Genomic DNA, 26,367 nt, shown 5'->3' on the forward strand with positions numbered 1-26,367 from the left:
AAATTCCATTGCTGTTTCAGAGTAGTGAGAAGATGAATTTATACCCTGGGTCTCCTATGTGCAGGATTGTGATTACAGCTTTCAGTGTGTCTATACCTACTATTTCCTTACTAACCCATAACCATAAGACTTTGAGTAAGATGATATAGTAAAATAATAACAATAAAATAGTAAATAGTCGAATAGTAAAATGATAATATTGTAAAATTATTGTATGGTAAATATATTAAATAATAAAGTTATGTAGGTGTTAGCTTATATGTTTGGCTCCCCCTATCTCCCACTGCATTTGGGGCCATCACCAGTAATCTTGAGTTATGTCTTCCCAAGGGATTCAGATGACTCTGGAGGAAAGAGTGAAGCTGATGACTTTGCATGGCCCTGACTCATTTAAATCCAATTTACTTGCAAATCAAGATATCACACCCCTGATGTAATTGATTCTCTTTAAAAATGGAGGGCCAACAACAATAACAGCAATGGCTTAATATATGAGGTTCCTAAAATTGGAATGTTTATGTTTATCTGCTGACATAGGCTTCAAACTGCCCTTCTCTGGGAAATATATACTGCCTACATGGGACCAGTTAGACAAATGTCCTTACTTCAGTGTCTGAACTCTCTATAATACAACTTCATCACAACTCCAGGAAGAAGCAACATCTTTTTCTGTCTGTCTCCTTAGCCAATAACCTATTTTAAAACTATTTTGGATTTGGAGGTTCATGTCACTGGAGGAAAACACGGAAGATCATAGTTGGTCAAAAAGGTGACTTATTTCACTTCCTCCCTAGTTGACCACACTTGGAAACCAGTTCCAGAGAATTCATTTCTATAGGAACAATCATACGCCATTATCTTCGGGGTTGTTCTCCAGTGAATGGTATCAATTGCATCAATTAGTCAACCATCACGTTTAATAATTCGTATTTAAACTTTTCCTGAAAGTTCTCAAGTTCCAAGATGATGACAGCCATCCTCCAAACTCTCTGTTATATAGAAGACTAAAGTTTTCTATTAGTGACAACTTACATGAAACTTTTCCTGATTTTATTCTCCCCTTTCCTTGAATTACTAGTATCTTCCCCAAATTACCTTGTATTTATTACTTTTATACATTAACATGTATTTATATTTGTATAATTTATATTTCTATATGTATGTGTTATTCTCATTAGGGTGAGAGTAGGGATTGTTTCATTTTTTGTACAAGCATTCCTAGTACTCAGCAGCATGTTTGGCACCATGCTTAAAAAATACTTCTTGGTTCACTGATTGATAGTTTCAGTCTCTAAACTCTCATTCTTATTCCTGCTCCCATTCTTTTCCCCTATAAACCTAATTTCAGTGTTTCATTCCCACATAAAATTTATTGGTCCCTTTTCACTGAGCTGTTCGACTTTTGCTTTCAAGATAGAGAACCTAAAACTAAAAGTAGCCTTCAATATTTACATCCAATTACTGAATGGGCAGACAATCTATTTTGATTTTTCTTTCAAACTTTCATTCAATTTTTTTATTTCCATTAATAAGACTAGATACTAGATTTGTAATATTTTTACAACTTGGTGCATGATTAATTGATTAATAATTCCTTGGTGTTGTATCACCAAGATAGTATTTACAAACTGAAAATAATAGCCTATATTTTCCATTTCATTTTCAGTTTGTAAATACTATCTTGGTGATACAACAAGAGAATTTAATTAATCTCTTTTCCCTTTTTTACACATGAAGCAATTGAAAGCCAGAAAAATTACTGATATGTGTCACCTAATACAATAGCCAACAATGAAAACTTGAGTTAGAACCTCAGTTCTCTTAATTACTAGTCAAGTGCTCTCTATACAATATCCTATGTTAAAAAGTGGAACTTTCAATGTCAGCCACATTAAAAAGAAAGAACAAAGAGATTATTTTTATCATCTTTGAATTTTTTAAAAGAATCTATTTTTCCCTTCTTCAAAAAAGCTGGGGTCACTTTTAAAGTTAAGAACTAAAAGGAACACAGAAAGTTAAGAGTCTTTTTTTTGGTTAAATTTTTAAAAATCCTAAATACTAAAGTACAGATGTAGAAAGAAGAAAAATTCCTTTGCATTCAGCAAATATGGACTACATTATTTCAGGCAGCCTGAAATTGTCACAAATTGTGGATATGGAATTGATTTTAATAGAAAGTTTGTGGTAGCCTATGTAATATTTTGTTCTTCTGAGGAAAACATTTACCTATGTAAGGTCACAAAAACTCTAGATAACAAGAAAATAATAAGACAGTTTCAGTATTAAAAAAACATTAATTTGTCAGAATTCATATTAAATAAAAATATGGTTTCAAAGAACTTCTTGCTGGCTAAATGTCCTCTTTGAGATAATTTCCTTTGGTATGCATGACAAGTTGCTCAGTCATTCAATTCTGACTCTTGTGACCCCATGACCACAGGACCTTACATTGTGCTACAATTCTCTTTTATTATCCTGACTCAGTTTCCTTAATTATCCTGACTCAATTTCTCTAAATTGTCCTTCCTCGGTTTCCCTGAATTGTTCTGCTTCAGTTCTTAATTGTTCTGGTCAATCCTGCAACACCACCCCTCCCTCTTAATCATGATGGTCATTTATAAGTAATGCAAAAATATAACATGACATGAGTTATTATTCCATTTTAATGTTTCTACATCTTATTTTCTCTATTTTTCTTGCTTGTCTTTGTATATTAAAGATAAGGACAATAATACATATTTAATCTTCATATTCATATTTCATATTTCCTTAATGAGTGGCAATAAAGAAATGAAGCTTATGTTATATTTATTGAATTCTTATCTTAATCTTAAAAACAAGTAAATGGAAAAATTTTGAAACATAAAATTTTATTCTAATTGATTTTTTTCAGACCTCAGTAAAAAGACTTTTTTTTTTTTTGCTCAGGATTTGGCCAAAACTATATACATATAATGCACACTTCTTCACTGGAGAATATTTCATAAAAACACTTTTGTGTTATGAATCCAAGAGGGCACAAATGCCTACTCCCTTTCACTTACCATATTATTTGTATATTTCATAATTATATGTGGGTATATAATGCTCTATGATCCTTCTGAAGTAGATAATAGAAAATCCAAAAATCTTAATATACACCCAAGATTTGCATTGTGCTATGAATTTATATCTCTCTTTACAGTGTCATGACAAAGACTATATGTATATATCTACGTATGCATTTATAAAATCAAATCAAATATTTTTTATAATTATCAAGCAAGTTTTAAAGCATCAACATTTTTACCATTGTAAAATTGTTTTGAACTTAAGTACAGTGAAGGAAATACTTTTTCTATCAATTAAAAGTATTAAACATTTTCTCTATTCTATGACTTCCAATGTGTCATATTTAAAGGAGCTACTACACTGTTGTTTAAGCATAAACAATGGGAGTGTTTGCATAATTCATTTTTTAATTTTTCAAAAGGTAGCTCAGGAAGTTAGTCTAATGACGTTAGAAATAGACTAAATAAAAATTAATACATTCTGAAGGCAATTCTCCTTCCATGGTCCTCTCACCTTGAAGAAAAATTCAAGAAGAGTCTTAAGGAATTGATGTTACAACCAAGAGAACATTATACACAACAAGAAGATTATGCAGTGATCCATTCTAATGGACATGGCTTTTGTCAACAATGAGACAATTCAGGCCAGCTCCAATGATCTTATGATGGAGAAAACTATTTGCACCCAAAGAGAGGACTGTGAGGATTGAATGTGGATTACAACATAGTATTTTTACTTTTTTGTAGTTATTAACTGCATTTTGTTTTCTTTCTCATTTTTTTCCTTTTTGATGTGATTTTTCTTATGCAACATGATAATTGTGGAAATATGCATAGAAGAATTGTACATGTTTAACATACACTGGATTACTTGCTATCTAGGGGAAAGGATGGAAGGATGGGAGAGAGAAAAAAATTTAGAACACACAAGGTTTTGCAAGGGTGAATGTTGAAAACAATAACATGTTTTAAAAATAGAAAGCCTTAAAAATAGTAAATAAAAATTAAATAAATATTGTTATTAAAAAAATAAATTTCATTTTAATGCCCAATGTTGATGCTTCATTAATTAAGACTAACTTCCTAGTTCCTTTTCTTCAATGCCACAAAAAACTTATAATTTACATTTTGTCAATAGGGAACAGGAAAGATTAATAAGTTGCAGAAACTCTCAAATACCTATACAATTCAAATTTAAACTCTAAGTTGGGGAGAAGAAGGGGAGGAAGGAGTAGACTAGTTCATGCTAAAATTGTGAACTTGTTTATTCTGCTATAAGATTTTAGAAATGTGTGCAGTAACACTAAAGTATTGCTACTAGAAATTTAAATCTGTATTTGATTTGATTTTAAATTAAAGTTCTCTGGTAACTTACCTAAAGCGGTCACATGTTTGTATCTCCTATTAGATGAAATATATTTAAGCTACTATGTTACTTTCTAAATTGTATATTGGGTAATTTGTAAAAATTCTATGAGATGTGTTTCATCATTTTGTCAGCCCAACTGGATATGTGGTATAAATTTTGTGAAATTTGGTCCAAAGCTATTTAAATCTTAAGGTTTGTCTTGCTTTCTTCCTTTAACAAAGAATTAAAAGTAAGAAAATTTGGCATATTGTGGTGTTCTCTTCTTTTATATAATGTAATTGTTCTCTCTGGGAGCAGCTTTCTTGGGGAGGTTTCTGGAGGCAGCCTTAGTTTCAGTTCAGAGTAATAATCACTTCAAATACAGCCAGCTGATAAAATCCAAACGTTTATTTTCTCCTTCCAAGTCTTATCTCTTTTCTTGGGCCTGGTTAGCTTTCTTAGAGGTCTCTCTCCCTCCTTGGTTCCAAGAGTTCTTGCAACTTGTCTTTTGTGGCCTCCAGCTCCCTCTGAATCTTGGTTCTCCTCTTCTGAATCCTTCGTTCTGCCGACTGCAGTCTCTAGCTTGTCAATCTTCTGAACTGACTGACTTGACTAACTCAGTTCCTTTTTATGCTGTTTTAGAGGTGTGAACTAAAAGGTTGACTCCTCCTCTGAGAGTGGGATTGTAGGTTTCTGACTTGTGAATCTCCCAAAAGTGTGAACTCCATTGAGTACTTAAATACTTTAGTGAGCTAGAGAATTTGCTAAGTACCACGCTAAATTAGGCAACTGACTTATCACTTTGTAAGGATTCTAACAGCATATGACTAAAGAAAAATAAGAAGGTATTGAGGAAGTATCCCTCCAGATGGAGAAGAACCTTACTAGACATTATAGATGATTGAGACTATAGACTGGAGGCTGAGAACCAGATTTAAAAAGATTTATGAAGAGCCTCAAGAATGGGCTTTTAAGTACAATTTATAACCTCTAAAATTGACTTTGCAATTAGAAATATTTTGTTGGGAGAGGGAATTAATTGTGCTTAGAGGAATTTTTAAACTGTATAGGGACTTCATGATTGGAGGAAGTTGAATTAGTTGCTGTTGCTGTCTATATATCTGTTGCTGGACCTCTATATCTATCTGTTTCTTTTAGCATTTTTGTTGTTGCTAACTTTCATGATGACATTTTTATTTGTGAAGGTTTGTGAAGGGGTACCTACTCTAATTACTAGGAACACAAATGGTTAAGAAAATGTATTAAGAATGGTGTGAGAGGATGGGATAAATTGAATGAAGACTCTCTCATAAGAATGTAGCTTCAACCTATGCCCTAATTATGACTTGAAACTTTGCAATAACAAGCTGAACTTGCAATGCCGGAGAAACTGAGGCAGGAGAGAGATTAGAGAATTTTTAATGTATTATTAATTGGGAGAGCCTAACTGACTGGACAGGACTCTTGTCTCAAAGTGTCCAGCCAGACAGAGATTAGAGACCAATTCAATAGTTTATTAAATGGAGAGATATACTGGGACCAATGGATCCATGTTGGTCCCAGGGCTATTCGAGACTGTCATCTCAAAGAATCCAGTGATGTATAGGAGAATCCCAACCCCTTATATGCCTTTTTTACAAACAAAGGAAAAGAGGAAAGAAGTGGGAAACTTCTTCACAGATCCATTTGGCTCTGTCAGGATGGGGGGAGGCTGTAAATTCTTACTAAAAGCCAGAGTGAGGATGTCTGAATAAACAGAAGTAAATTCTTGAGGACCGAAGGAGTCAGGAAGTCTGAATTCTCCCTTATCTTGCTTACATTGACAATTTACAATCTTAGAACAAATGGTAATGGACCAGAGGGTTTTGTTTGTTTGTTTGTTTGTTTTTTACACAACTAAGGGGATTGAAGCAGAACTGAGATAGAACAATTCAGGGAACCTAGTGTAGGGAAACTGAGGTAGAACAGTTCAAAGAGACTGTGGCATAAAAAGCTATAGCTAAAAAGCAGCAGGTGTTCAATTATCTTGAATGAACATTCCCCTCCTGTTTACCCCAACTCCTAAATAGTATTCTAATGTACTTCTTTTAAAGGCAATTTTTTTTTGTTGTTGGTCCTGAGATAGATGTCCATATTTAGAATATAAGCCTGGACTCTCCCAGACAATAAGAGAAAAGATCAAAAAGCAAAAGGGGGCTTCTGTTCTATTTAATCTTGTGTTTTGTAGTTTGTGCTTTGCACTTCTTTAACTGACGCCCTTTAGAAGATACCCTTTCTCATGAGATCTTAACAAATACTTTTTTTGCTTTTTCTTACTCTAAGAGTCTCTGATTTTAATTTGGATTCGCTGTTCCACACATCATTGATAGCATATTGCAAACATTTCTAAAATGTTTGCCATTTTCCCTTTCGGCTTATATAGGGTTCACAAAAATGTTAAAAGATAAAAAAGGCACAAGGGGATAGTTTCAGTAATTATCTTTGAGGGCTCATATGCTATCTTGGAGGTCTGAAGAGGGATGATTTGATTTAATAATTTTTGTCTTCAGTCTTTCATTTCATTTGTTTACACTAGCAAGTGAGGCCAATCACTAGCTAGGGCTAAATAAACATTTGTTTGAAGCATTTGGTAAGGGATAATGAATTGCTCTAATTCTAAGATTAAACTAACACACCCATACCTGCAATTTTGTATCATTAAATTTTTCCCAAAATTTTGTACATTGCACCAAAAAACAAGCAATTTCCAAACTACAGTGGAATAGTCTAGCTTTCATGAGATGAAAACATCACTATGAAGCATCTATGTAACTCTTTCTCCTATTGCAACATACCACTATACAATTGTAAACAGTTTAAAGGAAGAATGATAGCTTGGAGTGATGAAGACCAGTGCTGAAATCAATGCCATTAGCAAAATATAAAAGAATATCAGAGCAAGCAAATGAAAATGATTTAACATTCTTGTAAAAAAAAAATTATAAAAGCCAGCAAAAGAAAATACTGGAAATTTTAAAATGAAAAATCTCCCCAACCCCAAGAATAGTTTTGATTAAAACTATTTAAACAAAAGAATGTTTTAATCCTTCCCCTAGGACTTCAGATATCAGTATAAATGTAAATGCTTTTGTAATCTTCAAATTAAGTTCAAAATGTTGGGGAAAGAAAATGTTTTCTTCTATTATTAGCCATTTCCCCCCAAACTAGGCAAAAGAGTTATTAAAACTAAAAATCAGAAGATTGTTGACTTAGAAGCAAGAATTTACCAGGAACTCACCACCAGTTATCAGTATACATTAACAAAAGATCTATTTCAATATGAAGTGCCATTAGCTGGCTACCTTACTTTCTCTACAAACTTCTACATACTATGTAAAATTTCAACAAGAACAAATATATGCTAAAAATATATGCTGTTATTATCCCTATTTTACAACTGGACAACTGGGACAAATGGCAGTTAAGAGGCTTGCCCAGAGTCATTCAGTTAAGTGTAGAGGGCTGGAACTCTGAAAAGATGTACTTGAATCTAAGACAGCAGAGTATTTAAGGCTAAATACCTAATCAATGTGAGATAATAGTTCTACAAACATATACTTAGATGATATGGTAATGTGATAGCTTTCCTCACAATTGGTGCTTGTTGAATGTGTTGTGGTGGGGAGGTGGAGGGAAGGATTGGAGGGCCTCTGGATCAGTCAGAGTCCCTCTACCAGCAGCATGTTCAGGAGGGAAGACTCCAGGCTCCAGACTTGAAAGTCCAGGATTCATCTTTAATGAGCCAAGTGGCAGTTTGCCTGCTTCCTTCACTTCTCCTCCTAAAAACCAAGGACTTTGACTGATCCTGACTCCAGAGAGCTAGTCCGGACATTTTAGTTAAGTATCTGAGACTAAATTTTAACACAGGTCTTCTTGAATCCAGGGCTAGCCCGGTATCTGTCACTTTCCTGTGTGCTTCCAAAAAAATAAAATTTCTACTCCTCTATTTCCTGTAATGTCATGAGCTCATTTGGGAATATTTCTTGGCAAACCTCAAATTATACCATTGGAATAGTGTATAATCTGAGGTAGACAAAAATCTGGCAGATGAATGAATATTTCAAAATCTGATAAACAGCCTCAAGGAAAAGGCTATGCCTGACAATTTCTGGGCCAATTTCACAATCCCAAAACTGAAGGCTGCTCTAAACATTTTTTTTGTAAAGAAAGTGACAAACCTTCCAGATTAAGTTAGAAAGAGCAAAAGAAAATAGAAGGGAAGAGTAGAAAGTTGTGAGGACTCAGAGAGAGGTATGAAAGATGGGAAAAAGAAAAGATTTAGAATCTAATTTTCAATACCACTATATCAGTTTTGAGAGGTTTTGACTCATCCCTCACTCTTATATTCTACATTCAAATTTCTAATAATCCTAAACTTAGAAACAACACTTATAGGTTTCTATTGGTATACCAAATTTTGCCTAGGAATAATGGATCAGGAAGTTCCAATGACTAATATTACTTATTTCTGATGTCAAGGCTACCAGAACTGTTCTTAAGACAAATTGTTTCATCTCCCGGAATTTCAGTTTTATCTCTAAATGTAAGTAATAATTCCAACTCCCTGTCTGTCAGGTAATTATAAAGGTTATGTATAATTGGATAAGCCAAAATTACCTATTATTTTCTAATAGAAAGAGAATGAACAGAAATAGTTCATTCATTTAATTCTATAAATCTGGTTAGTGTTAGAAACAAACTTATTCCAAAAGTCAGATAACAAAAGAAACTTTATTGAGAGAGAAAGTCTAAAGGGACTAGATTTCTGACCAAAAGTGGGCTCCACCTCTTAAATGGAAAGAGGGAACATTAGATATAGAAGCAAACAAGCTTTATGCTGTTAGTTTGTTGCAGTTCCCTCCCCAAAGAATTGACTACCTAGGTCCCTTTAGGATTATATACTTTCTTACACACTACTCCTAAACAAATTCCTCCGCCTTCATACATCTCATGTTCTGTTAATGAGATTCTATTTCTATTCAGGGTATGTCAGCTTATATGCATGAAGCTTATTAAGCAAGTACAATAACAAAAAGCCTTTTCCTTGTTCTTAAATCTGGTCATTTTAAACTAATTTCTAGCCTAGACATGTTCACCAAAAGTTTGAAGCCCAGTGAGTCTCTTCTCCTGAAATGGTCAGAGATATTTATCTTACAGTATCTTGAGGCTTGTAACATTCTGTGGAAACTTAGTTTTCAGTGTTTCTCATTGTCTGCTCATGGTTTCTGAGGAATTGAATTTTCACTGTTCTGAAAAACTTAACCCTAGTTTGTCTCTCAGAGTTAGTTGGTTTCCAAGATGACTTGTAAGTTGTATGTGATGAATCTCTTACTATTATAATTATATGAGACAATCACTATTAAATAGTATGTGCTAGAATTGTGAATTTGTTTACTTAAAGCACAAGATCTTAGAAATTTGTGTGCAAATATCCAAACATTAATATTGGAAATTTAAATCTGTATTTGATTTGATTTTAAGTTTAAGAGGTCACATATTTGTATGTCATAATTAGAAGCAGTATATTGCTTTCTAATGTTGTTTTTTTGTTTTTGTTTTTGTTGTTGGTTTTTGCTGAGGCAAAAGTGGTTAAGTAACTTGCCCACACAGCTAGGAAATGTTAAGTGTCTGAGGCCAGATTTGAACTCAGGTCTTCCTGATTTCAGGGCTGGTGCTCTATCCACTGCATCATCTAACTGTCCCATATTGGGTAATTTGTAAAAATTATGAACTATGCTTTAAAATTTTATTAGCTCTGCTGGACATGTGTATAATATGAAATTTGGTCTAAAGTTATTTATTAGCTATATTGTGAATCTTAAAGTTTAAAAAAAAGTGATTTTAAAAATAAGGGACAAGAGATTGATTTGCAAAAGCAAATGATAGTTTGAATGGAACATCTAGTTAGAATATCACAAGGTAAAAGTATTGATTTTTAAAATAACTTTTTAATTGGTGTACACATTAAAATTGGGAAAGATTAATTGATCAAAGGATATGAACAGACAATTCTCAGACAAAGAAATTGAAACTATTTCTAGCCATATGAAAAGATGCTCCAAGTCATTATTAATCAGAGAAATGCAAATTAAGACAACTCTGAGATACCACTATACACCTGTCAGATTGGTTAGAATGACAGGGAAAGATAATGCAGAATGTTGAAGGGGATGTGGGAAAACAGGGGCACTGATACATTGTTGGTGGAACTGTGAATACATCTAGCCATTCTGGAGAATAATTTGGAACTATGCTCAAAAAGTTATCAAACTGTGCATACCCTTGGATCCAGCAGTGTTACTACTGGGCTTAGAGCCCAAAGAGATTTTAAAGAAGGGAAAAAGACCAGTGCCAGAATGTTTGTAGCAGCCCTCTTTATACTGGTCAGAAACTGGAAACTGAGGGGATGCCCATCAATTGGAGAGTGGCTGAATAAATTGTGGTATATGAATAACATGGAATATTATTGTTCTGTAAGAAATGACCAGCAGGAAGATTTCAGAAAGGCCTGGAGAGACTTACATGAACTGATGCTGAGTGAAATGAGCAGGACCAGGAGATCATTATATACTTCAACAACAATACTATATGATGATCAATTCTGATGGATGTGGACATCTTCAGCAATGAGATGAACCTAATCAGTTCCAATAGAGCAGTAATGAATTGAACCAGCTACACCCAGCGAAAGAATTCTAGGAGATGACTATGAACCACTACATAGAATTCCCAATCCTTCTATTTTTGTCTGCATCTTTGATTTCTTTCACAGGCTAATTGTACACTGTTTCAAAGTTCAATTCTATTTGTACAGCAAAATAAATGTTTGGACATGTATACTTATATCATATCTAATTTATACTTTAACATATTTAACATGTATTGGTCAACCTGCCATCTGGTGGAGAGAAGGAGGGGAAAAACTGGAACAAAAGGTTTGGCAATTATCAAGGCTGTAAAATCACCCATGCATATAACTTGTAAATAAAAAGCTATAATTAAAAAATAAAATAAAATTGGGAAGGATTGTAAATTACATGAGATTCCTATCCATTTTTGTTATAGGCTATGTTATGTTTATTTGGCTATCACTTATGAAGATTGTGAAATTGCTAATTAAATTATTTGGGGTTGTTGTCATAATATTGAAACCTAAAATCATTAGGTATTATGCGGGTTATGAAGAAACCAGATGATGATAGACACTAAAAGTCAGGGTTCAGTCATGTGAAGAATTCATATTGACTATTATCTTTGGCAAAAGATAGATTTATTATGGAAAGGGGCAAGCTCTTAATGGAACTTTTCATATTTCAGGAGAAAGGAAATACCCCATAAGGTTGGGGTATGTCCTTAGCTGGCAGGTTAAATCCTAAATTGGACTTAGCACCCTCAAAGAGTTACTCTAAGGAGGAAAAGTGGGGTTGAGAAGTATAGTGGAGTTAGGAGAGATACCATGTGGCTGAGGGAAAGGAAAGGGGAAACACTGAATGTGGCTGCTCCTTAGGAGTGAGAAAACAAACTCACTCACTGGAGCTCACCGCTCCTTCCCACCAATTAATTGCTTCTATTGTTAATAACTGAATCTTTTTATTTTTCAAGTTTATGGATGCTTTAAGTCAAAGTCATTTTTGATGCTGTATCAAATATTCCACTGCTTAGCAATGCAAGAAACTTTTAAGAGTTTTAGAACTGCAAGTTCTCTGGAAATGATTATTTCTACCAAGCTCTCCATCTATCTTCAGCAAATTATTTAAGATTTATTAAGTGAATATGATAACAAACATGATCTACAGCTTTCTTGAAGTACCCAGCGCAGAATTTTAACCTGATATCCCTGCACTAGTTTTGACTGTGTCTTACAGGCACATTTGATAGGTTATGCACAATGGTTTGTAAGATTGTTTTGCCTCTGATTGGTGAAACTTCCTATTGAGATGATATCTCTCAGGACTGCAATTAATATTGTTTTGAATTTCAAATTTGAATTTGATTGCTAGATGGATCATTAAGTCAGTAACCAACCATTTGGGAGGAATGGCATAAGTTACTCAAGAATCCCTTCCTGAGCTGTTACAAGAGGATGTCTTATCTGAGCAAGAGATGGGAGGACAACCTTAGCCTTTGCTTAATGGCAGTTCTTCTGACTCAATTTCCCAGTAGTGCTTCTTTGAATAAGAACCCACCCAATTATTCCTGAGTTTGGCTGTGAGGTAGAATTGTTACTGCATGATTGCTTGTCAAAAAGTGCAAAGGATGCTTTATCCTGTCATATATGTGCTCTTAGGCTGAGGCCCTGAAGAATGTTTTGACTGATTATATTATATTATAATCATGTTCCTGCTTTTTCCTCTTATATCAAATTTCTGTAATCAAAGCAAGTGATCAGTAGAAGACATGAACACAATATATATAGATGATATCTTGATCTGCAGTCCAACCCTGGAGGCTTCTCTGGCTGCTGCCATAAAAGCCTTAACTTTCTTGCTGCCTGGGATAAGAGTTACTTAGTCTGAAAGTCCACTTTGCCCAGCAGTCAGTCTGTTAAGTATTTGGGTCATTTCCCATCTTCCTTTTGCTCACTGCTGTGAAAGAAGACAATCATCACTCCTTGATCAGACCAAGGCTTTTAAGACCTTTAAAGCTAAACTGATCTTTCCCCTCATCCTTAACGCTATCTAAAGCCTTTAATTCTGTATGTTGATGAAAGATGGGATCAGGTCCTATGGGTTTTGACTCAGCCCCTGAGACCCAATTCCAGACACCTTGCTTACTTCTCACAAAAATTTAGTGTCTTTGGGGTGACCCTCCTCAAGCCTTAGAGAAATGGCTCTCACAGCTCTTCTAATTGAGGAAGTCCCTAAGCTCATTATGGGCCAGTCATTGGAGATTCTGGCTCCCCATCAGGTTCCATGCATTTTTGCCTATATCAGAGCTTTAGAATTGGGGAAAGTAATGAGAGTGAATATTTATACTGACTTTAAATAAGCTTTTCATGTTTTTCATGTTCATGGGTGCTATATGGAAGGAAAGAGGATTCACTTCAGGTCAAGGGAAACAGCCTTGCAGATTCAGCTGCCCATGCTGCTGCCTGTTTGTCCCTAACCATGGCACTTTTAATTCCCTAACTCCTAACTTCTGTATTCCCTCATATAGCTCTCAGACAAATAAATTATGAAAGGATTGTTAAAAAGGCCTATCTGGAAGAGGGGTACATACTTAGGGGAGGATTGACAGATGGATTTTATATAGTCTTCCTTTGGGTGGGGTTCCTGATTACTGTCTACCATACTAACTCCAATTTTGTTTATTTTTTTTCTTTTACTCATATTTATTCCTTGCATTTTTAATCTACTTGTTAGAGCTCCTTCTTCCAAACTCCAAACCATGAATTCACCACCCTTTTTCCCCTTCCCCATGCTGCTGCCCTTGTCTCTCCTCTTCAGTTTGGACCTCACTAATCAAGACCAGCTCTTCATCCCTTATGAGCCTGAAGTGGCTCCAGAAGATGAAACCTTAATCCCTTTGTCCCAAATGAATCTGGGTCTGGACTACTTGAGGTGGGAATGATGTGAATATAGCCTTGAGGCCACTGGGTCTCCACGTGTTGTAGTTCTATGGATAATTGGCTGCCAGGTGCCAGTTTCTTGTCTATGATGACAGGATTTCCAAGACAGATAATAGGAGTTGGTGCAAGTGGAGTCTTGGATTCCTGCTCATTGCTTTTAAGCAGAAATATTCTATCACTCACTTGTTTATGCACTTAATTACTAGAATAATTCAAGATTTCTTAGCTAAAATGGTTCCTGAAAGCTTCCACTGATGTACAGGTGTTGGTTCTAAATGATATAGGATAGGTTACAGTTGGTACTGAAAAGAAGAACAACCCTGAAGGCCTAGATAACAAAGATGTCCTAATGTAAAAAATGTATCAAGATTGGTGTGAGAAATTTTCAAAAGTATAAGATGGAGTAGGTCAGACCCTAAGCCTTTTTCAGGAGTCACATGATCCTATTCTCAGAGGATTGTAGGCAGAAAAAATCAGAAAAGTCTAAGCTTCAGGAAGTTGCCCACAGGAAGTAGACAGCATTGTTGACCATTGGTCATCCAATGATCCAGTGACTCCAAATCTTTTGCTATATAATTCATTCCTTGTTTCTGAGGCCAGGGCTACACCCATGCTAGGAGATTGGAGCTGAGAGGCTCTGTGTCTGCTCAGCTGGAGTGCTTGAACCTCTTCTTGCAAGGACTGAATAAATGCTTCCTGAATATCTGAAGATGCTGCTGAGTAGTCAATTTGGATAAAGAGGGTCTAGTACTCCCATCCCACACAAACACATATAATTTACAGTGTGTAGATGAGACCAATTATGTTGGTCAATCAATTAGTCTGTGACCTAATAAGCATTTTTTAAGTGTTTACTCTGAGCCAGGAATTGTGCTAAATCCTAGAAATAAAAAGAAAGCTGAAAAAAGTGCCTGCTTTCAGGAATCATATATCCTAATGAGAAAAACATCTTTAGTAGACACTCAGCTTGGAAATATCAAGCTATATAGATGCCTAATTTACATAAAGGGTTACATTTTAGGGAAAGGGTTACAAAAACTTCAAATGACTATAGGTAGAGTGAGTGTAAAGGGCTGAAACTCTGAGTTGGTGCACTGGAATCAGACAATCAAGCCCTTAAGGCTAATTACTGATTGGATAATACTTTATTAGCATATGCTTAGAAAATGGCCCTTCTCACTATTCTGTGCTGGTTCAATCTTTTGGTGTATACAGATAATTGTAGAAGGGATTAGAGGGTAGAGTAAGACAAGCCAAAGTCACTTTGGCTGTGGATGAAGAGAAGGGAGGTCATGCAGAGCTTGTGTCCATTCCCTTCACTTCTCCCCCTAAATACCAAGAATAAAGACCAAGGACTTTTGCTTATCCTGACTCCGGCTGATTCTAAGGCATCCAGGGTGCTAACCTGGACTTTACATGGGAGAAATGGAATGGGCATTTATTTAGTTTCCACAGTTATGAAAATTAAATTGGAGAAATAAAATTTAAATTAGAAAACTGAAATCCACAAGGACATCAAAGAATAATCAAGAGTGAAGGTTATCTCCCCCAAAAGAATGTAATAATGTAATTTCCTTACTTTTGTAATCAGGGGTGGTGACCTGAGATTAGAAAAGAATCCTTCCTTCTTTACTACTAGCCCTTCTGTTATCTTCCCCCTTCTAAAATGTAAGCTCCTTTGGGTCAGGAACTGGCTATGAAATGAGGGGTGAAGATTCATGTCAAGCAACTTCTGTAATATCCAAATATTGGGAAATCAGGAGGGGAACTTCAGGATACGAAATAAAGTGCTGCATTTGGAGTTTCAAAGGTGTGTCTACTAACCTAGGCCCTCATTCTTGCAAGAATGTAAAATAAATCTTTCCTGCATTCATCAGTGAGTTCTTGGTAAGATATTTTGTTTCTATAAGAAAAAAAGGAGCTTTTTACAAGCTCCCTTTTTTCACAAATTAAAAAAGGTCATTAAATAAAATGGAGGAAGTGTAGTAAAGTTAGAGAAAACTATACAAATTGATGAATCATATTTGCCTTTTAGACCCAAAGAGCAATAGCAAAATAATAATAATAATAATTTCCCTCACATTTCCTCAAATTTCTTTTAATAGCCCACAATTCCTTTTAAACTTTTTTTTTTTTTTTTGGTTCAGGTACTATAGAAGTCAAAATTGTTTTTATGTAAGAGTTAAATATTGCTTCATGCTAATCTAGCAAAACCCTCAAAATCTTTCTGAAATTCATGTCATAAAAATTTTTTTAAATTTTGCTTTAATTTGGGTGGCTGACAATATCTGCCAATGGATGATCAATCCAGACCTTTTTTTCTTCCGAGCAAGATTTTTGATCACATACAGGCAGGATAAATGATGTCTTGGGTCAATTATATAGATATTTAAATCAATTATGATCTAAATCTAGATAATTCAAATCTTCTTCTTCTTCTTCTTTTCTTAATAACAGGACTTTTGCCTCATCTACTAAGTCTGTTTTATGGATATATAAACATCAGAGAAGCTAATACAGATTTGCATAGTTACTCCAAGATTAAAAAGAAATTCAAATAGCATTTACTCAAAGTAAAATAATTAACTGGATAAAGTATCAAGACTGCAGAGAACCTTACTGGAAAGAAAAGACCATCAAAGAACAAATGATAAAATTTTAGAAAGCTAATATCTTGAATCACAAAAAAGCTCATAATTAAGAACATAATTATCTATATCATCAACAAACCAGAAATATTCAACTTATGCATCACAGGCATATTATCATCTGATTATAAAGAACTGCATATGTCAGGGAAGAAAATGAAAGTACATATAGTCAAGAACTTCAATGATCACAAATGTGTTATATGATTTTAGAGGCTTGGCATTAGAATAATTGGTACATATTTGAAAGCTAATATAAGAAATTAGGAAAGAGTAAAGCTGACTCTTTTTGTATTTGTCATACTCTATTAGGCTGTAGCTTTGATCACTGTATTCTTTCCATAATGTTCTAAAAAATAACTTAGTTTTTAAACACATTACAAATAAGTACCAATAAAATTGCCTGCTACTGTGTAAAAAAAAAAGAAATTGATCAATATTATAACATTAAAATATCAACACAATAAATAAACTTAGCAAAACAAAAATATTTTGCTAAATAAAACAAATGTAATTGGGGAAATGAGGTAGTAATTTAATGAAAAATGGATCCAAACTCATATATCACCTCATACAACTAAATAAACTCCAGCTAGATAATAAACAAAATGTAAGAATATGAAATACACAGAGAAGGGAGAAAACATTTATTTATTTGTTTCTCTGTTTAACAAAAAAGCTTACTTGGGTCTAGCATTTCATAATTACTAATCTTTATAACTAGAAGCTAGACAATTTAGAATAAGCTGCTGACAACAGCCTCCCTCCAATGCAAAAAGTTAACTATGGAGACTTATTGGACTTTTCAAATTGTATATAATTCTATTCCTCACTTAGATATCCTCATAGTACCTATTTATTGAGTCACCACAAATCTCCCTTTTTAGAGCGATGTCTATACAATTCTAAAAAAATTAAAGCAGATCATCTAGCAAGCTCACCCCTGACACTGTGGGGTCTATGTTTTCAGAGATCTTTGTCCATATAGATCAAGCAAAGTGAAGTCTTTGGAAGGTACCTGGGTGTGTACCTAAGTTTCTGAATGGAAAACTTTCCAGAGCAACTATACTGTCTTTGAAAAAGACTTAAGGGGCTGAATCAGGACAACAAAGTAAGAAATAATACTTTTGCCTTAGCTCCTATAATCTTCTTCATTAAAACTTAGAAAACCCAACAGATAGAACTCTGGGAAAGTTTTTTAAAAAGTTATAATGAAACATTACTCAGAACAGATTAGAAAGAGAGACAAAGAGGTTTAAGAACATTGGAGAAAGAGTTGGCCAGAAATGTATCAAAGCAACAACAACTGGCAAAAATGGCAAAAAGTATTTCTATGCCCGTGGATGGTAAAAGAACTGAAAACCAGAGCAAGGAACACTTGGTCTGAAAAAAAAAAAATCCATGCAAGAAATGTACTATCACAGAGAGAAGGAACAGTAACTATCAAGCTCTGCCATTCACTATTCAGTCCAGGGTCACTGTTACAGAGAAAAGAGAAGTAGTGATAAGAAAGCAGGATATTCCCTATGCAAGTTCCAGAGCTCAAGAGAAGTAGGGATTAAGTTCTAACCTTTTCTTGTTAATTGTGCCTGACTCTTCATGACCCCAATTTGAGGTTTTCTTGACAAAAATTCCGTAGTGGTTTGTCACTTCCTTTCCCAGTTCATTTTACAGATGAGGGAACTAAGGCAAAATAGGGTTCACCAACATCACACATTTAGTAACTGCCTGAGGCTAGTTTTGAACTCCTGAAGATAAGGCTTCCACTCTCTAGATGTGCCACTCTGTACACAGTGTGCTATACAGCTGGCTGATTATATGCTTTCGCATCATATATAAGCCTGCAGTGGAACGAACCAAAGCAGAAGAAAAAACCAAACATGAATCAGCAAATCAATCATTCAGGGCCTTTCAAACATTCCAGTGGGCTAATAATAATTGAATCCAGCAACAGAATAAACAAATCCAATCACACAGAAACTAAAAGATGTAAACCTGGGGCAGGAAGCTGCAGAGCACTGAACTTGCAAAAATATACAGGTTCCCAAACTGAACTTTGAAAGCAGAATTCTGCTTAGACCAGACATTCAACCCACTTCCAACCTTCCAAGTGAGAACTCAATACTAATTTAAAATCTAAAGTGAAGAAGAAGAAACCTAAAGAACTAGCTTCATTTTTCTAGTAGAAGGTTTCACATACTAGGGAATAAACAGAACTGGAGTTACTTTGAAATGATTCAACAGAATTTAGTAAGTAAATTTTTAGCTAAATTTAGCTGTAAATTGATATATTATGAGGAATTCTATAAGGACAATGAAATATTAGACTAGAACATACTTGAGAAATAGGATGAGATAGACTTAAGAGAAGTAGTAAAGATGAAAGCAAAGGGAAGGGGATAAGTCCTCCTGACTTCAGTGCTGACTTCCAGCACTCTATCTACCATGCCACCTAGTTAATCTGCCCTGCTTATAGAAATTTTCTATAAAAGGAAAAAGGAGGGAATTATGATGGTATCAAAAATGTCCTTCTAATACTGACCTGACATAAACCATAATAGGAAAAAAAAAAACTCTTCTCAGCTCAGTTTCATTGTACGGATGACTCATCTGAAAGTCCCAAAGAAGTTCAAAAATAAGTGTATCTTTAAGAGGACTTTGCTAGTTTTCCTCCCAACAGTAAGTTATCATTATCTCTTTTAAAGCAAAATATACCCCATTAAATATTTTTCAAAAATTTTGACCAAGTTCTTTAATGATTCAATTCAGAATGTAACAGTATGCAGATATTGTTACTTCCCTAACAGCATTTCTAATACAATGGTTTCCCAAATTTCACAATATGAAAAAAATTTTAGAAACACAATAATAGCATGTAGGATGCCAGGTATATAATGTTTTATACATTAAACAAAACTCACCACCAGTTAGTTGAAATTAATTCATTGAATGCATTTCAAAATTATCCTGTATAGAAAACCATTCATTTTATCCCTTTTGGATTTCAATATATTCAAGACCTTTATAGAATACTTTCATTTAATACCATTTATAAAGCACTCAACCTGTACCTAGGTATTGTCTGTACTAAGCACTTTACAATTCTGTGATACAACACTCTGGAAGGTAGGTACTATTATTTATTCCCTTTACAAATGAGGAAATTGAAAAAAATACAGATAAACTAAGTGACTTGCTTAGGATCTCACACATTGCTTTAATACTTGGCAGCAAATGTGATTTGTATTTTCTAATTTACTACAATTTTCTTAATCAGAGAACACATCTTACAGTAAATAAGACCATAATTTAGTTTCAGGACAAAAGTCTAAATTAATCAATTTTGGGTTTTCAATCTCAAATGGTAATATTTAGAATCTTGATTTTTCTGAGGGAAATTTCCTGCCAGAATTTCAAATTTCAGGACTCATTATTTTTCAGTTAAGTAATTTTTTAAAAATTTATTTTATGGAAAAAAAGAATGGAAAAAAGAAAAAAAGCAGAACAGAACATTGCCAAATGCCCAGCACAACATCAGAGAGGATTCAAAATGTATGACAATAAATTACCCAGTTCAGGAATAGATATATAATAGTAGAAGAAATTATGTTCTTGAGTGTCCGTCTTTTTTTTTGCTTCCCTTCCTCCCCTCACCCTTGGATCCTTCCCTTTTCTTCTTCCCACATCCTTTGCTTTTCCCTTTCACCCATCTCACCCCATTTATTTCTACATAGATTTTGGAGGGTGCTTTATGGTATATAAATAGTGTTCCTATTTCATCCATATCTGATGTGAGTAGGTTTTCAAAACTGAGCTCTTTTCCCCCATCTAATGCCTTTGTGCCTCTTCTTCTGCACCTCATTTGTATAACCTGATTACTATTTTTACATTTTTCTTGACAATTTTGCTTTTTAGAGTCAGATCATATTCAATTCTGTCCCAATCTTTCTTTTGAATTACCCAATTGCTGGTGTCAATCTTTTTTTTTTTTTTTAACATTATTTATTTTTTTAAAAACAAAATAAGAAAAACAGAAAAGGAATACAAAACAAAAGAGAACATTATCATTGTCCAGCAAAACATCAAGGAGGATTCAAAATATATAATAATTGTTATGGACCAGAACTCTGAAACAAGGATTCTTACAAGCTGGTAAGTCAGTGGAATTGATGAAACAATGATTATCTAGTTTAGCATGGTGATTAATAGTTCTCTAAGTTCAATATGATTGATTTAATCATACAACAAATAATGGTTTCCTAGTGATATAATGATTGGTTTATACTCAGTGTAGAGCATATAAGCTGGGACTCAGAGACAGAGACAGACTCAGAAGGGAGTCTCAGAAGGAGAGAGACTCAGAAGGGCCAGATACAGACTTGGAAGAGATCCAGAGCCAGATATATTCACTCCATCTCACACTACCGTGGTGGCACGCCTGTCCTACTTAGCTTCTCCACTGAAACCAAGACTCTGGAAAGCTAGTCTGAGCCCCAGGCAAGGAAACGAGATTGTGAAGGAGATAATAAAAGATTTGAACTTTAACACCTGACTATTCTCATGGTGATTACTCTACTGAAAAGAAGGCTGCCCCAGAGACTTCCAGAAAATGAAAAAGGACACTACAAATAATGAATTTCCAGTTCAAGAAAGTATGTAGAAGAAATTATATTCATGAGTGTCCATCTTTTCTTTACTTCCTTGTAAATCATTCTTTTGTTCTCTGCTGTACACCATTTTTACTTTAATTCTTTCCCTCCCCTTTCATTCCTTCCACCTCCCCCCCAGCAGGTTATAGTTAAGAAAGGATATATTTATTTATACATATATAGATATGTACATACATATACATACACACATATACCTTGCTCTTCCATACACACACACACACACACACACACACACACACACATCTTTCCTATCCCTGCTGCGTCTTTGCTTTAATACTGTTCCTTACCTTGCCTTGCTATTACTTAACCTTTCCTCATCCATGGATCCCTTTCTTGTCTTATTCCCATACCCTTTGCTTCCCCTTCTAATCTTTCCTTCCCCCTTATTTCTTTACAAATTTTGGAGGTGTGTCTGTTCTTCCCCTGCACTTCATTTGTATAACATAATTACTATTTTTAATTTAACTGTCTCAATTTTTCTTTTGGGCTATCCTATTACTGAGTCAATCTTAAACATATGGTATACGTTTTCACGTAAAAAATATAAACAATTTGTTCACTAAATTCTTTGAAAATGATCTTTGATATTGACTCTTATATGTTACATTTTCGATTGCATTCAGGTTTGGTTGAAAGTCCTGAAAATCTTCAAGTTTATTGAATGTCCATTTCTTTTTTTCATTCAATAACATGGATAATTTTGCTGAAAATGATATTTTTGGCCATAGAGTCAATTCTTTTGATTGCCAGTATACATCATTTCAGGACCTGTGATTTTTTATTGTGACTGCTAAGTCCTGTACAATTCTAATTGTAGCTCCAGCATATTTGAATTGCTTTTTTTCTTATTTCTTGAAAAATTTTCTCTTTGATTTGGAGTTTTTGAAATTTGGCAATAATAGTCCTACATGTTTACTACAAAGATCTAAAGATGGTAATTGGTGGAGTTTTCTATTTTTACTTTTCCTTATATTCTATCACCTCAGGACAATTTTCTTGGAATAGTTTTTGCATTATTGTGTCAAGGTTCTTTTTTTGGTTACAAGGTAGTCCAATTATTCTTATATTTTATCTTCTTGATCTGTTTTACAGATCTGTTGTTTTTCTTAAAGATGTTTCACATTTTGTTCTATATTTTTCATTTCTTGATCTCTTATAGCTTCAAATGATTTCTCCTTGCCCAATTCTAATTTTCAAAGATTTATTTTCATCTTTGAGACTCTATAGCTCCTTTTCTAGTTAATTAACATTTTTCATAATCTTGTTTTTCTTGTAAGGGTTTTTTAAAAAGTTTTTCCTCAATGTCTCTCATTTAATTTTTAAATTTTTTTTGAGTTCTTCTACAAAAATCTCTCTGAAGAGGAAGCCATTCTTCATTTACTCTTTGGTGTAGAAACTTTCTTTACTTCATTGTCCTCCTTTGAAGATGAACTCCCATCTTCCCAGTTCACATAATAAGTTTCTATGGTTGGGTACTTCTTTGCCAATTCTTTTTTTTTTTTTTTTAAATAAGAGGTATTATTGTAAGCTCTTCTAATTGTGGGATAAGGGAATGGTGCCTCTTGCTTCATTTCAGTTCTTCTCTCTGACCTGGAACCCAAAACCAAGAGATCCCCATTGTTAATATGGCAATGAAAAATGCCTGCAGCCAATAGCCTCTCTGCCCAACTGCTTCTGCACTGATGAGGTTGTTGGCTCCTTTTGCTCCAGGCAGAAATCTCTACTGCACAGCCGGGCCTAGTGTTCCTAATCAGTGAGGGTCATTCAGTCTTCCTGGACTCAGACTCTGGACTTCTCACACAGTTCAAAAGTTGAAAGTTTTTGTGTTTCATGCTGAGGCTTGCTGATGTCAATCTTAAACATACGGTATACATTTCCACATTAAAAAAAAAAAAAAAAAAAAAAAAAACATGAGAAATTTGTCCACGTTATGCCTTAACAATGATCTTTGATTTTGGCTCTTACATGTTAAATTTTTTCATGGATTATTTCTTGCATTATTGTGTCAATGTTATTTTTTTGGTCACAGCTTTCAGGTAGTCTAATTATTCTTATAATTTCTCTTGTTGATCTGTTCTCCATACCTGTTGTTTTTCTTAAGATGTTTCACATTCTGTTTTATTTTTTCATTCTTGATGTCTTTTCTTAGTCTCTTCAGTGGTTTCACTTGCTTCCCCTTGTCCAATTCTAATATTCAAAGAATTATTTTCTTCTTTAAGATTCTGTATCTTCTTTTCTATTTGATTAACTTTTTTCATAATCTTGTTTTTTCTTGGATTTTTTTTTTGTTTTTCATAATCTCTGTCATTTGATTTTTATAGTCTCTTTTGAGTTCTATAAAATCCTTCTGGTCAGGGAGCCATTTAACATTATTCCTTGGGGTAGAAGAACCTTTTTTTTACTTCATTATCCTTCTTTGAAGATAAGCCCTATTCTTCCCTATTACTATGGTAAGTTTCTATGGTTATAATCTTTTTTCTTTGATGATTCATTTTATTTATTTTAATGAGAAGTATTAGTACATGCAACCTGATAATGGGGTGAAGGGAATGATGTCTCCAGCTTTATTTCAACTCTCCCCCTCTCACTTGGAATCCCAAACCAGAAACTCCTTCCTCCTGCAAGTGTCCATGCACACACTGTGTGTGCTGGATCCTTCCTGCCCAGATCCAAGTCTACAGCACAGCTGGGTTGGCATTCCTAATCAACAGAGGTTCATTCAGTTTTCCCAGACTCAGACCCCTGACTCCACATATAGTCTGGGAGATGAAAATTTCTGTGGTTCCTGCTGATGCTCCAACCAAAGCCCCAGAGATCCCCACTTGGTGTTTCTATGAAATTAGTCTGGAGATATTTGCACTTTACACTGGTTAATCTCTACCTGGGGTCTTTCTTTGGATATTCTAGAGTTGTACCAAAAGGACCCCTGTTTAGATCTTTCATTGATTTATGTTCTCCCTGAGGCACAAATTTGTTTTGCTTGTGGAAGAAATCTGGAAAGCTTGAAATTTACTGACCTACTCTGCCATCTTCCTAGATTCCTCCTTCAGCTCAAAAAAGATTTTTTAGCTCAAAAAAAAGTATTTTTTTAAAAAAATTACACAATGAATCAAATGAATTCTTTTTATTTTTCCTAATCTGGTCCAAACAAATACTTTAGAAGGATGAATAAAGTGTACATTTTATCTCCCTTATCCCTACTGGCATCTATTTTGATCTGCCAGGTTTTTTTTAACCCTAAGGAAACCCTTAGCTGTACCTTCTCATGTCCTTACTTTGGAGGAGGTCCTTAGGGTTTAAATGTGCCCTTTTGAGGTCAGAGTGTAAATGTGATCATCTAAATAAGTTTATATTGCAAACTTTTATATTTTCTATATGATAAAGAATAAACTATAGAAAATTTCTCATATTCTCCTCCCCATGAATTAAAAAAAATCCTCCCACAAACCTCTTGCCAAAATTCCAACATCCTTCCACTTCAAATTTTCCGTTAAACTTTGTCAGCACAAATAGACTTCAGCTTTTTTTTTTAGCTGAGGCAATTGGGGTTTAGTGACTTGTCCAAGGTCACACAATTAGGAAGTATTAAGTGTCTGAGGTCAGATTTGAACTCATATCCTCCTGACTTCAGGACCAACACTCTATCTACTGCACCATGTAGCTGCCCCTAAACTTAAACTTAAAAAAAAAAAAAAAACTTTCTATCCATTCTTCTCTCATCTTCTAGTTTAAATTTACTTCTTTCTTTTCTTTTTATATTCCTCCAGTGGCCTTTAAAGCCCTTCTAAACCTCCCCTTTCTTTTTTTTTCCACACTCTATTCTGACACTTCTCTTATTTTCTTGTACTTGCTTAATTGTTCTAGTTTTACTTCCCAATCATATTTTAAACTATCTACAGAAATCACCTTCAAGGCACTGAATTTTTCCTTTATAATTTAACACAAGTTTTTGTTACACAAAACCAAATAATAGCAACATTGTTGCCATGGGAATTCTTAAAGGATTACAAATGCATGGCCTATTCCAATGCTTTTTGGTGACTTTGCTTCTAGTTTGCCAAAACAATTAAGTTCTTGGAAAATGAATGGATGCCCATCAATTGGAGAATGGCTGGGTAAATTGTGGTATATGAATGTTATGGAATATTATTGTTCTGTAAGAAATGACCAGCAGGATGAATACAGACAGGCTTGGAGAGACTTACATGAACTGATGCTAAGTGAAATGAGCAGAACCAGGAGATCATTATACACTTCGACAACGATATTGTATGAGGATGTATTCTGATGGACGTGGATTTCTTTGACAAAGAGACCTAACTGAGTTTCAATTGATAAATGATGGACAGAAGCAGCTACACCCAAAGAAAGAACACTGGGAAACGAATGTGAACTATCATTTTTGTTTTTCTTCCCGGGTTATTTTTACCTTCTGAATCCAATTCTCCCTGTGCAAGAAGAGAACTGTTCAGTTCTGCAAACATATATTGTATCTAGGATATACTGTAACATATCTAACATGTATACGACTACTTGCCATCTAGGGGAGGGGTCGAAGGAGGGAGGGGAAAAATCGGAACAGAAATGAGTGCAAGGGATAATGTTGTAAAAAAAAATTATCCTGGCATGGATTCTGTCAATATAAAGTTATTATTAAATAAAAGAAAAAGAAAAAAAAGAAAAAAAAACAATTAAGGTCTATTTTTTTATTCACAGAAGAAATACAGTGGTAATATGAAACATTCTTAAGACTAAATTTTACTGGCGCAGCTAAGTGGTACAGTGGATAAAGCACCAGTCCTGAAGTCAGGAGGATTTGAGTTCAAATCTGACCTCAGATACTTAACAGTTCCAAACTATGTGACCTTGGACAAGTCCCTTAACTCCAATTGCCTCAGCAAAAAATGAATAAATTTTACTTTTATGTTGTTTTCTGATTTAAACTAACTTCTCTCTTTTCATAGTCAAAGAGTTAGTGGACAAACCCACTTTTTTCTTCTTCTGGGAAGTTCAATGATAACTATTTTCAAACTAATTTAGATTC

General features: G+C 34.3%; 1 protein-coding gene across 1 annotated transcript in view; it reads right to left on the bottom strand.

The window, feature by feature from the left end:
• The window catches only part of ROR2 (receptor tyrosine kinase like orphan receptor 2), a 312,511-nt gene that overhangs the window by 221,615 nt on the left and 64,529 nt on the right, over window positions 1-26,367 (bottom strand). The gene's annotated exons all lie outside the window — the stretch shown is intronic.

This window comes from Antechinus flavipes, chromosome 1 (genome assembly GCF_016432865.1).
Source record: "Antechinus flavipes isolate AdamAnt ecotype Samford, QLD, Australia chromosome 1, AdamAnt_v2, whole genome shotgun sequence".
Taxonomy (NCBI): Eukaryota; Metazoa; Chordata; class Mammalia; order Dasyuromorphia; family Dasyuridae; genus Antechinus; species Antechinus flavipes.